The 13,238-nt window shown below is 44.8% G+C and overlaps 1 protein-coding gene across 1 annotated transcript in view; it reads right to left on the minus strand.

Annotated features, from left to right (window-relative positions):
• LOC126416907 (protein O-mannosyl-transferase TMTC2-like) overlaps nt 1-13,238 on the minus strand; it is a 297,814-nt gene that overhangs the window by 139,484 nt on the left and 145,092 nt on the right. The gene's annotated exons all lie outside the window — the stretch shown is intronic.

Consider the following 13,238-nt stretch of genomic DNA (forward strand, 5'->3'; position numbering starts at 1 on the left):
TGAAATTAACACATGGCGAACCGATCCTCCTGAAAATAGTAAGACAATTATTAGTAAATCAGTAAGAGTAAATGCTTTATTCAGTCTATCTGTGACCACACTGACACCGAAACGAAAGACGACGAAGCGTAAGCCGAAATCCTGAGTTCGATCTTCCAATATTGTTTCACCGTCGAAAATCATACAGCGATGTTTAAATTCTCTAATGAGAATACCAACGATAATTGCTCAGTAGTGGAAAGGCATCTTAACTAGATGAAATACCTGCGAGGTTTTGCAGACATGATTAGCTTCATTCGCACATTAGATTTCCGTGACTGCGTAGTAATAAATAACGATGCATGGTTTATTACAATGAATCACTTGTTTTGGTACACACATTATCCATTCCTACAAATATTATGTGAAAAAGGAAACAGCTTATTGTAGGTCACGGGAGGAATTAAGTACCAAACCCTTCGAAACAAATGCAGGTCGCAGTCATTTCCAAGGACGGTCGCCGTGATATAAGCCAAAAATGTTGGCATCAGTCTGTTGCAGTATAGCGGAACATATTTTGTGCTCAAAAGCTATGGCATGTTAGGAGAATGAAATCTTCTCTGTAAAAATTAACATGGAATCCGTAAACAGAGATCCTACGAAACACAGACCGCCCTGTAGTCCATGAAATGCAGGACGCCTCTAGACAAAGATGCTAAAGTTGATACCGTGTTTCTCGACTTCCATAAGGCATTCGATATAGTTTGACGCTTTCCGCTTAGTGCACCGAATATCTGTTTACATTTGTGACTGGAGTCACGAATTCTTAGCAGACGGAAGTCCATTAGGTTGATCTTAAGGGGATGAAAGCGACAGATGTAAAGATAATTTATGTGTCACCCTGGGGGCTTGATTTGCGATCATTAATGATTACAGAATTTATGATCGATGTAAGGCTTTTTGCAGAGGAAATGGCAAAGCCAGAAAGCTATGGTAAAATGTAGGCGGATTTGCAGAGGATAGATGACTGGAACAGGGACTAACGATTGGTCGTAAATAAATGTAACATATTGTACATAAATAAGAAGAGACTGTATTACCTTTCGACTGAAGATAAGCCCTTACAAGCAACAACAACCGTAAAATGCTATCAGCGAATAACATGATGTGGAAGGACCACAGAAAACTAACTGTAGGAAAAACAGGTTGTTGGCAGTGATTCATTGCAGAGACCTCATAGAAATGTAATTCAAATGATTCAAATGGCTATAAGCACTGTGGGACTTAACATCTGAGGTCATCAGTGCCCTAGACTTAGAACTAATTAACCTAACTAACCTAAGGACATCACACACATACATGCCCGAGGCAGGATTCGAACCTGCGACCGCAGCGGCAGCGTGGTTCCGGACTGAAGCGCCTAGAAGCACTCAGCCACAGCGGCCGGCGAAATGTAATTCACTCACGAGAGAAGTACAATAACTTACAAAACACTCTTTCGATCCATTCAAGTGCATTGTTTATCAGCCTAAAATCCCTCACCGGACTGTGTTCCAAATTATAAACAGTTTTGTGGTAATAATAATTTATGTTGTAACATTTACGAGTACTTAACTCGTGGTCATTCTCTCTTATGTCTCCTATTTGGTAAAGCAAATTTCAGAAACATTTTCAGACCTTAAATGCTGTGATGCTTTCTCTCTTCTTTCTAAGGCCTCTCTCTCTCTCTCTGTCTCTCTCTCTCTCTCTCTCTCTCTCTCTCTCTCTCTCTCTCTCTCTCTCTCTCTTCAACCTCGCTGTAAGAATTTCCTCTTGTACCTTCACAAACTTCTTCTCTTGCCCTATTTATTCACCTCTGTCTCTGACATTTCCCATTCTCGGTTCTCTTACTTTCCTACTAATTTTCCCCAACTCTCTCTCTCTTTAAATTCCTTTCGCTCCATTTCACTACTAAACACTGCACAGCCGCAAAAGTTTTAAATTACACCTGTTCTAGCTTCATTCAGCAACTTCACCCGAATTACAAAAACGCGCCAACGGTCGCTTCGTAATGAACGCGCCAGAGCGAACTTAGTTTGTCCGCTGTGCTTTAGAGAATGGCCGAAAGTTATTAACAATTCCACTTTAACTGCTCGAGAGCTTTGCTTGGCGGTTCGGCGGTAAACGACGCCTTCTAACGGCGTTTTCTCGCTCCACTCTGGAGTGTTACAGATGAGTTATACAGTAGAGAGGAGTTCCCTAGCTGTTGCCTCTAAGGTTTCTCAAGCAGTAAATCGCACTGCGAGTGCTGCTGATCCAACGGCAGGAGCACCTGATATAGCCTCTGATGCAGTGTTACGCTCCACTAAAGGTTGGTACTCTTCGAACAACATTTTCCTTTCAAAAAACTGACGAAAGTGGCGTGTTCCACATCATATTAATTTTATAGCCAATAACTTGTATTTAGAAACACATTGTCTCATATCATCAAGCAAAAAAATTTAAGGGAAATTTGAGCACGACTCAATGCGGTAGAATCAGCACTGTGTTATTGAGACGAGTGAGCTGGAAGGAAGACGATATTAATAATACTATAATGAGGAGATGTTGCACAAGAAAGAACAGGAATCCGAACAGCTATCTACACTCATGCTCATAAATTAAGGATAATGCTAATTCATGGTGAAACTGTGGTGTCACCGCCAGACACCACACTTGCTAGGTGGTAGCTTAAATCGGCCGCGGTCCGTTTAGTACATGTCGGACCCGCGTGTCGCCACTGTGTGATCACAGACTGAGCGCCACCACAAGGCAGGTCTCGAGATACGGGCTAGCACTCGCCCCAGTTGTACGACGAGTTTGCTAGCGACTACACTGACGAAGCCTTTCTCTCATTTGCCGAGAGACAGTTAGAATAGCCTTCAGCTAAGTCCATGGCTACGACCTAGCAAGGCGCCATTAGCCTTACATAGTTTGATAATTATCGTATGAAATGTCTCATCAAGAACGTTGTAAACCGACAAGGATAGATAAAAGTTAAGTATTCGAGGAGCTGCATACTTTTCTTATTAGAATTCACTACTTATCTTGTTCCAGAATTCACGCCCGTCTGCGTTAGATAGTGCGCATTTCGGCCTCCTCTATCTACAAGGTGTTGGAACATTTACCAACACATCAGAAACAACGCTCTGGTGGGCGGTTCGCGGGTGTAAATCACCTCGGAGTATGACCATGCGGTGCATCTGACCTGCGGTCGTCGCACGGTGGCATGTCAGCGTACGGTGCAGCGAGTAAGTGTGCAGACGTTTTCAGACGTGCTAATGGTGACTGTGTGTCGAAAATGGCTCAAAGAACACATATTGATTGCGTTATGAGGGGTAGAATGCTAGGGCGACTGGAGGCTAGTCAAACACAGCAGGTCGTAGCACAGGCCCTTCGTGTGCCACAAAGTGTGATCTCAAGATTATGGCAACGATTCCAGCAGACAGGAAACGTGGCCAGGCGCTACAGTACAGGACGTTCACAGTGTACAACACCACAACAAGACCGATATCTCAGACGCCCACGGAATACTGCTGGTAGCCTTGCTCGGACCGCAGCCACTGGAACAGTTGTCTCCAGACATACAGTATACAGACGACTGAACATATATGGTTTATTCGCCCTGAGACCTACAAGGTGCATTCCACTGACCCTTGGTCACAGGAGAGCCCGTGAAGCCTGGTGTCAAGAACACAGTACATGGTGCCAGGTTATGTTCACAGACAGAGTCCAGGTATACTGTGAACAGTGATTCTCGCAGGGTTTTGATCTGGCGTGAACCAGGCACCAGATACCAACCCCTTAATATCCTTGAAAGGGACTTTTATGGAGGTCGTGGTTTGATGGTGTGGGGTGGGATTATGATTGGTGCACGTAAACCCCTGCATTTCTTTGACAGACGAATTGTAACATGTCAGGTGTATCGGGACGTCATTTTGCACCAGTATATCCGCCTTTTCAAGGGTGCAGTGGGTCCCACCTTCCTCCTGATGGATGATAACGCACGGCCCCACGGAGCTGCCATCGTGGAGGAGTACCTTGAAACTAAAGATACAAGGCGAATGGAGTGGCCTGCCTGTTCTCCAGACCTAAACCCCATCGAGATGCTCTCGGTCGACGTATCGCTGCACGTCTTCAAACCCCTACGACACTTCAGGAGCTCTGACAGCCACTGCTGCAAGAATGGGAGGCTATAACCCAGCAACTGCTCAACCACCTGTTACAGAGTATGCCAACCGGTTGTGCGGCCTGTGTACGTGTGCGTGGTGATTATACCCCATATTGAGGACGGGATACATGAGCAGGAAACAGTGCCGTTTTGTAGCACATGTGTTTCGGGACGGTTTTCTCAACTTATCACAAATACCGTGGACTTACAGATCTGTGTCGCGTGTGCTCCCTATGTGCCTATGCTATAAGCTCCAATTGCGTATAGTGCCACGTTGTGTGGCACCACACTCGGCAATAATCCTTTATTTATGAGCATGAGTGTATATTACTGTCCCGAAGTGTGGAACCCGGACACCAATACCAGTTGTAGGCTGCCTATCTAACGGGTGCCAGGGGCAGCAAATATTTGACTTTTAATTCTTTACGTAATTATTGGTCGAATTTAAAAATTTGCAAAACTCTCGTAATCTACCCATTACGACGTATAGTTTCATGTTAAACGCTTAACATAAACAGACAAGTACTACAGTCAAAACCTATGTGTTTGTCTTGAGGCAACGCAGCGGACTGCGTGGAAATAATCGGATTGTATTCATACAGTTTTTTAGAAAGAAAGGACTTATCTACTTCCAATAAACTCTGCACATAGTTTCAAGCATTTACAAAAGTTCTCTCGTTAACACCGCTCACAAAATGTTGAAATGGAAGAAGTTTATTTGTTACTCCGTTTTTCCTGTTCATGCAGTAAAAAACTTCACCATCAGACATGTCTTCCTATTTTTATTAATTCCTTACTACCGATACTATTCACAACACAATTCACAGACACATATGCCACTGAATATACTTGCAAAATTATACCCTGTACGACACGTAGTTCAGAAGATAGGATTTCCTAGACATTTAAATGCATGAAAACTAGCTTCTAATTACAATAGCGCGTAGTAAAATATAAACATGAGTCATGACTTACTAATTCATTATTTCTTTGCTATTAATACTATTTGCAACCAATTATGCAGACGGTATGTTTCATAATGAGAGCACTTAGTGACTTACAACAAACTTTAAGCATAATTTCAGTAATTTCCTAAACTTTTCCTCCTTATTTCGTCAACGTCAGGTTCTGTTTTCCAAACGTTAATTCATTTGTAAAGTAATCAGGTGCAGTTTTATGCAAGGGAGTTCGATTATTTAAATAATACTGAGTCTCCTGGTTTCCATTACGTAATTACTCGTTTATGGACTTCTTTTTAGTAGGAGAAGTGCGTATATATTAAGAAAGGGGTGGTAATTAAGACGTATTTATTTACACACAACATAAATTCTTAGAGACATATGTAATAGCCGTCATTAGTAAACACAGAGATCTGCATTTAGCACAGGATGGAACTGAATTCTATTATCTAAACAGGCTTCTATCCCATCTGTCTGAAATAAAAACAGCGATTGACAGGTAGAAAACAAGGCCGTTATACATAAATTATGATCGTGGATAGCTCCCCGTGACAAATATGTCCAGCTCTTATCTACCGACAAAATTACGGAGTTAGTTCAGTATGAAAATTTGGTGTGAGAATTCTGTGGCTCCGGTGACTTGCTACAGAATAGCGTTTCGTTTGATTTATTACCCTCAGTTATCTTTGTACCTCCATTGCACAAATATATTCACAATAGTATAAATGTTTACGTTTTATGCGAGTAGACTGAAGCAGCCGGTGAAAGTCTGTACCAAGGCCGGGAATTGAAGAGGGAAGCATGCGAGGGTAATTCGTGAAGTTTGATGAACCGTTGTGCCAAAGTGGCTTAGCTGCTGACGCACATGCCTAGTAAACAAGAGACCAGAGTTCGATTCATGGCGTTGGCATAAGTTTATACTCACCGCTTCAGTGCGTATACATAAAATCATATCTGTATGAGATCAATAAAGTCTCTGAAAACGTCTTTTTTTTTAAACATATTTACAATATACAGGGTGAGGCAGGAGGAAAAGTACATGCTTTGAGAGGTGATAGTATTAGTGATTCTGAACAAAAAACTTCATATGGATGTATGCCCTGTTCCGAATGGTTTCCGAGATAGAACACACTTAATATCACTTTCGTACTTTTTTCTAGAATAACTCGAAAATCTCACCCTCCAGCGAAAATGTGTCGCAGTACAAAATTAAACTATATTAAATTTGCTAGAGAAAAGGTCCTATTAAATTTTTTTCTAGAACTAATTGTTTGTGCGAAGAGAGCGCTAGAATGTTGAAAAACTCACTCGACGCGCACGCGCTGTTGATTACGTAGTTTTTGTAGGCCAATTTGAAGCAGCGTACAGATGTAGCAAGTTGAGACGAATAGTTTGATATGGGGCAATTGTGGTATATCAATTCGGGAAACTAAGTCAAATTGGGGTACAAAAACTACGTAAGCTACAGCGTATGCGCGTCGAGTTTTTCAAAATGCCCGCGCTCTCTTCGCACAAACAATTAGTTCTAGAGAAAAAACTGGTGGGACTTTTTCTGTAGGAAATTAAATACAGTTTAATTTTGTACTGCAACACGTTCTTGCTGGAGGGTGCGGTTTTCGAGTTATTCAAGAAAAATGTACAAAAGTGATATTAAATGCGTTCTATCTCGGAAACCATTCGGAATAGGGCATACGAAGAATTTTGTTCAGAGTCACTAACAGTATCACCCTTAAAGCATGTACGTCTCCTCCTGACTCACCCGGTATATTTTGTTCTATAGGAAAAATTTGTTGCCGCGTGGTATTAGCCGAGCGGTCTAGGGCGCTGCAGTCATGGACTATGCGGCTGGTCCCGGCGGAGGTTCGAGTCCTCCCTCGGGCATGGATGTGTGTGTTTGTCCTTAGGATAATTTAGGTTAAGTAGTGTGCAAGCTTAGGGATTGATGACCTTAGCATTTAAGTCCCATAAGATTTCACACAGATTTGAACATTTATTGAAAAACTTGTTCCATTGGCTCACGGTACTTGTTCAAATTGTTCAAATGGCTCTGAGCACTATGCGACTTAACTTCTGAGGTCATCAGTCGCCTAGAACTTAGAACTAATTAAACCTAACTAACCTAAGAACATCACACACATCCATGCCCGAGGCAGGATTCGAACCTGCGACCGTAGCGGTCGCTCGGCTCTAGACTGTAGCGCCTAGAACCGCACGGCCACTCCGGCCGGCAGGGTACTTGTTCTGATACCAGTAACGGCCATATTACTGTTACCAGTCAAGAATGCAGTCAGTATCTCCTCATTCTCTCTTGCGTTTGCCACGCGGGGTAGCCGCGCGGTCTAGGCGCCTTGCCATGGTTCTCGCGACTTCCCCGTCGGAGGTTCGAGTTCTCCCTTGTACATGGGTGTGTGTGTTGTCCTTACCGTAAAATTCCTAAATTTTCTCTTGGGTTTGTTTTTTGGAAGTGTCAGTTTAACGTTGACACAGGTACGCGGCCATATGTTTACATTTTCTAATGAAAAGAGTAGACTGTTATGGACCTCGTGTAATGGAACAATGAATGCGCGGAAGAGCAGCACGACTGAGCTGTTCCCATACCGACAGCCACTACGTCACGATAGTGTTGCTTCCCGTAGCTGTTGTATCGGTCTGTGTTATATGTTGTTCTTTACAGTGATTGAATATTACAGTCTTTTCCCAATTAGTCATTTTCACCAACTGAGCGGCTATTTGATGTTATTACAGCAAACCAACGTCGAGTCATAGCGATAAAGAATTTGGCAGTATGAGATCGCTTGTCAGCAAGACGCTACATTCCTTATGACCTGGAACCATGCACTGATTGTATTGGGAAGGGTCTCACTCATTGAATCCTCTCATAAGGCAAGCTGGACCACAACTGTTGGAATTGGTCTTTGATATCCTGGATACTGAAATGGGACGGAATTGACAGTCAACCTCGTCCAATACAATTTCCATTGGGGACAGATCTGGGGATCTTCCTGGCCACCATAGTAAATCACTATCAAGGAGGCAGTTCATAAGGACTAAAGTAATCGTGACATAGTAGTGCTGCTTGTTTTTTTTTTTTTTTTTTTTGGCACATTATTTTCTTCAAGATTGTTAGAATGTAGAAATGGAATTAATGTAGGGAAGTGTGGTGTATTTTGGAGTGCGGGACTAACGGAACACCATTGTGCTCGAGTGCAGAGCTAGCTGCGCTGTACTGGCGTGTGGCGTACTGGGGAGAGACGGATACGCAGTGTCCTTGACAACAGGAATATCTCTGCCGGCGCAGACACAGGAAAAAGATTGAGCGACGCCGCACCGGGAGGCCGGCTGCAGGCGCGCCACGCCGTGCGGCCTGAGCTATCACTTTCCGAAGTCGCCGTTTTGGGGTGGCCATCAGTCAGCCGGCGCCCGATCTATCCGCCGCTGCCGCCTTTCTGCTGTGGGCAGGCCGCCACTGCTGGGAAGCAACGCCAGCGCTCGCCAGTCAGCTGGCGCCAGCGATGCGCCACTCGACGTAGCGGCTCTATCCGCATGCTAAATAAACTACTATCCATTAAAATTGCTACACCAAGAAGAAATGCAGATGATAAACGGGTATTCATGGGACAAATATATTATACTCGAACTGACATGTGATTTCATTTTCACGCAATTTGGGTGCATAGAGCCTGAGAAATCAGTACCCAGAACAACCACCTTTGGCCGTAATAACGGCCTTGATACGCCTGGGAATTGAGTCGAACAGAGCTTGGATGGCATGTGCAGGTATAGCTGCAAATGCAGCTCCAACACGATACCACAGTTCATCAAGAGTAGAGACTGGCGTATCGTGACGATCCAGTTGCTCGGCCACCATTGACCAGACGTTTTCAATTGGTGAGAGATCTGGAGAATGTGCTGGCGAGAGCAGCACTCGAACATTTGCTGTATCCAGTAAGGCCCGTACAGGACCTGCAACATGCGGTCGTGCATTATCCTGCTGAAATGTAGGGTTTCGCAGGGATCGAATGAAGGGTAGAGCCACGGGTTATAACACATCTGAAATTTAACGTCCACTGTTCAAAGTGCCGTCAGTGCGAACAAGAGGTGACCGAGACGTGTAACCAGTGGCACCCCATACCATCAAGCCGGGTTACACGCCAGTATGGCGATGACGAATACACGCTTCCAATGTGCGTTCACCGCGATGTCGCCAAACACTGTTGCGACCATCATGATGTTGTAAACAGAACATGGATTCATCCGAAAAAATGTTTCGCCATTCGTGCACCCAGGTTCGTACACCATCGCAGGCGCTCCTGTCTGTGATGCAGCGCCAAGGGTAACCGCAGCCATACTCTCCGAGCTGATACGCTATCCTGCTGCAAACGTCGTCAAACTGTTTGTGCAGATGATAGTTGTCTTGCAAACGTCCCCAACTGTTGACTCATGGATTAAGACGTGGCTGCACGATCCGTTACAGCCATGCGGATAAGATGCCTGTCATCTCGACTGCTAGTGATACGAGGCCGTTGGGATCCAGCACGCCGTACCTGAAGCCACCGATACCATATTCTGCTAACAGTCATTGGATGTCGACCAACGAGAGCAGCAATGTTGCGGTACGATAAACCGCAGTCGCGATAGGCTGCTTCCGACCTTTATCAAAGTTGGAAGCGTGATGGTTCGCATTTCTCCTCCTTACACGAGGCGTCACGACAACGTTTCACCAGGCAACGCCGGTCTGCTGTTTGTGTATGAGAAATCGGTTGGAAACTTTCCTCATGTCAGCACGTTGTAGGTGTCGCCACCGGCGCCAACGTTGTGTAAATGCTCTGAAAAGCTAATCATTTCCATGTCACAGCATCGTCTCCCGTCGGTTAAATTTCGCGTCTGTAGCACGTCATCTTCGTGGTGTAGCAATTTTAATGGCCAGTAGTGTAAGTAGTGCGGTCACAAAACATACTAGCTATAGACCGCACGAACTTACCCTCAACTATCTGATTCATACTGACAGGCTGTATAGGCCATGACTAATACATCGTCATACGAAGGGCGATTAGTAAGTAATGCAACGCATGTTTTTCTGAGAGTAGGTTGGTTTCATTTAGGATTCCAGTACTCCCAATTGTTCCCCTATTTTGCAGCTTAATATCTGTTCAACGCCACCTTTCTAGGAGCGCCTGTATGCCTGCAGTGTACGACTCTGTTGAGTGACGTCGGAGCTAATGTCTTGCAGCAGCAATAATCTCCTCGACATCTACGTACTGCAACCAGCGGAGTGCAACATTTCTAGTATCCCACCCTCGTCGCCACTGTGGTATCTCATCCATGTCGCCACTGTAGTGTCTTGTACCAAGGAAGCAAGGGAGAGGATATCGTTATGGGTGGCCAGTGGTCTCTTTCTTCAAAAAAATTGCACAGACCACAGAAGAAGACGCAGGTCTCAAGATTTCGTTGCATTACATTCACACGTCTTGGCCTCATTCGATGAATAGTATCCAGAACTCAGCAGTGCGTCGACAGTTTGCATTTCGGCATAACCTTTCAGTTTGAATTTAACCATGTTATATGGAAGTTGTTTGAGGTCTACGACTGTATTATAAGATTATGTGATAAGATTATGTGGAATAATCTGTACTGCTGCAGTTGCTTTTTACTAATATTTTACTAGCACAATGCATTTCGGCAGCATGGTGCCATCATCAGGTACATTATACAGTTTCTTATACATCAGCTGATAGGTTATGTACATTAGCTTTGTGTCCAGTGGGGTTAAGAATCGAAAAAAACTGCGTGGAAGGATAAATCTGTTACAGTGTGTAAATTATGTGAATAGTATGATTAGGTAACATATTAATATGTTTACAAATATTTCTGTTGGCGATTTCATTTTCTGGCACACAAAGCACAGTAATCACAACTTAGCATTTTCACAAACATCTGTTTACATCTTTCCAGAGAGTTATAAAATATAAGCTAAATTACCTACAATTTCAAACACAATAATAATACCTGTTCTGAAAATAAAGACTCTTATCCAGATATATTGGCACTATGGAGAATGTTACATGGATACTTAATGAAAACTATTCTGTCAATGAAATAAACATTTACTGTTGGAGAAGTTTTTGAAGAAGTTCACATTATTAATTTCAAGCACATCATTTAATAATACATCTCCATTCGCTGTGCCATGAATGAAGATTTCCAATTCTTCATATACATCCATTTGATGTCCCTTATTCTCTTTATGTAGTATATGGTCATTCAAAATATCATGGAATGGGTGGCCTGTGTCTTTTATAAGGTTGGCTATTGCTGATGTATTGTAATTGTTAGTGTGGTAAGTATTTATACACTCCTGGAAATTGAAATAAGAACACCGTGAATTCATTGTCCCAGGAAGGGGAAACTTTATTGACACATTCCTGGGGTCAGATACATCACATGATCACACTGACAGAACCACAGGCACATAGACACAGGCAACAGAGCATGCAAAATGTCGGCACTAGTACAGTGTATATCCACCTTTCGCAGCAATGCAGGCTGCTATTCTCCCATGGAGACGATCGTAGAGATGCTGGATGTAGTCCTGTGGAACGGCTTGCCATGCCATTTCCACCTGGCGCCTCAGTTGGACCAGCGTTCGTGCTGGACGTGCAGACCGCGTGAGACGACGCTTCATCCAGTCCCAAACATGCTCAATGGGGGACATATCCGGAGATATTGCTGGCCAGGGTAGTTGACTTACACCTTCTAGATCACGTTGGGTGGCACGGGATACATGCGGACGTGCATTGTCCTGTTGGAACAGCAAGTTCCCTTGCCGGTCTAGGAATGGTAGAACGATGGGTTCGATGACGGTTTGGATGTACCGTGCACTATTCAGTGTCCCCTCGACGAACACCAGTGGTGTACGGCCAGTGTAGGAGATCGCTCCCCACACCATGATGCCAGGTGTTGGCCCTGTGTGCCTCGGTCGTATGCAGTCCTGATTGTGGCGCTCACCTGCACGGCGCCAAAAACGCATACGACCATCATTGGCACCAAGGCAGAAGCGACTCTCATCGCTGAAGACGACACGTCTCCATTCGTCCCTCCATTCACGCCTGTCGCGACACCACTGGAGGCGGGCTGCACGATGTTGGGGCGTGAGCGGAAGGCGGCCTAACGGTGTGCGGGACCGTAGCCCAGCTTCATGGAGACGGTTGCGGATGGTCCTCGCCGATACCCCAGGAGCAACAGCGTCCCTAATTTGCTGGGAAGTGGCGGTACGGTCCCCTACGGCACTGCGTAGGATCCTACGGTCTTGGCGTGCATCCGTGCGTCGCTGCGGTCCGGTCCCAGGTCGACGGGCACGTGCACCTTCCGCCGACCACTGGCGACAACATCGATGTACTGTGGAGACCTCACGCCCCACGTGTCGAGCAATTCGGCGGTACGTCCACCCGGCCTCCCGCATGCCCACTATACGCCCTCGCTCAAAGTCCGTCAACTGCACATACGGTTCACGTCCACGCTGTCGCGGCATGCTACGTCTACATCTACATCTACATCTATACTCCGTGAGCGACCTTACGGTGTGTGGCGGAGGGTGCTTATTGTACCACTATCTGATCCCCCCTTCCCTGTTCCATTCACGAATTGTGCGTGGGAAGAACGACTGCTTGTAAGTCTCCGTATTTGCTCTAATTTCTCGGATCTTTTCGTTGTGATCATTACGCGAGATATATGTGGGCGGTAGTAATATGTTGCCCATCTCTTCCCGGAATGTGCTCTCTCGTAATTTCGATAATAAACCTCTCCGTATTGCGTAACGCCTTTCTTGAAGTGTCCGCCACTGGAGCTTGTTCAGCATCTCCGTAACGCTCTCGCGCTGACTAAATGTCCCCATGACGAATCGCGCTGCTTTTCGCTGGATCACGTCTATCTCTTCTATTAATCCAACCTGGTAAGGGTCCCATACTGATGAGCAATACTCAAGAATCGGACGAACAAGCGTTTTGTAAGCTACTTCTTTCGTCGATGAGTCACATTTTCTTAGAATTCTTCCTATGAATCTCAACCTGGCGCCTGATTTTCCCACCATTTTTTTTATGTGATCATTCCACTTC

The sequence above is a fragment of the Schistocerca serialis genome, chromosome 8, assembly GCF_023864345.2.
Source record: "Schistocerca serialis cubense isolate TAMUIC-IGC-003099 chromosome 8, iqSchSeri2.2, whole genome shotgun sequence".
NCBI classification, from domain to species: Eukaryota; Metazoa; Arthropoda; class Insecta; order Orthoptera; family Acrididae; genus Schistocerca; species Schistocerca serialis.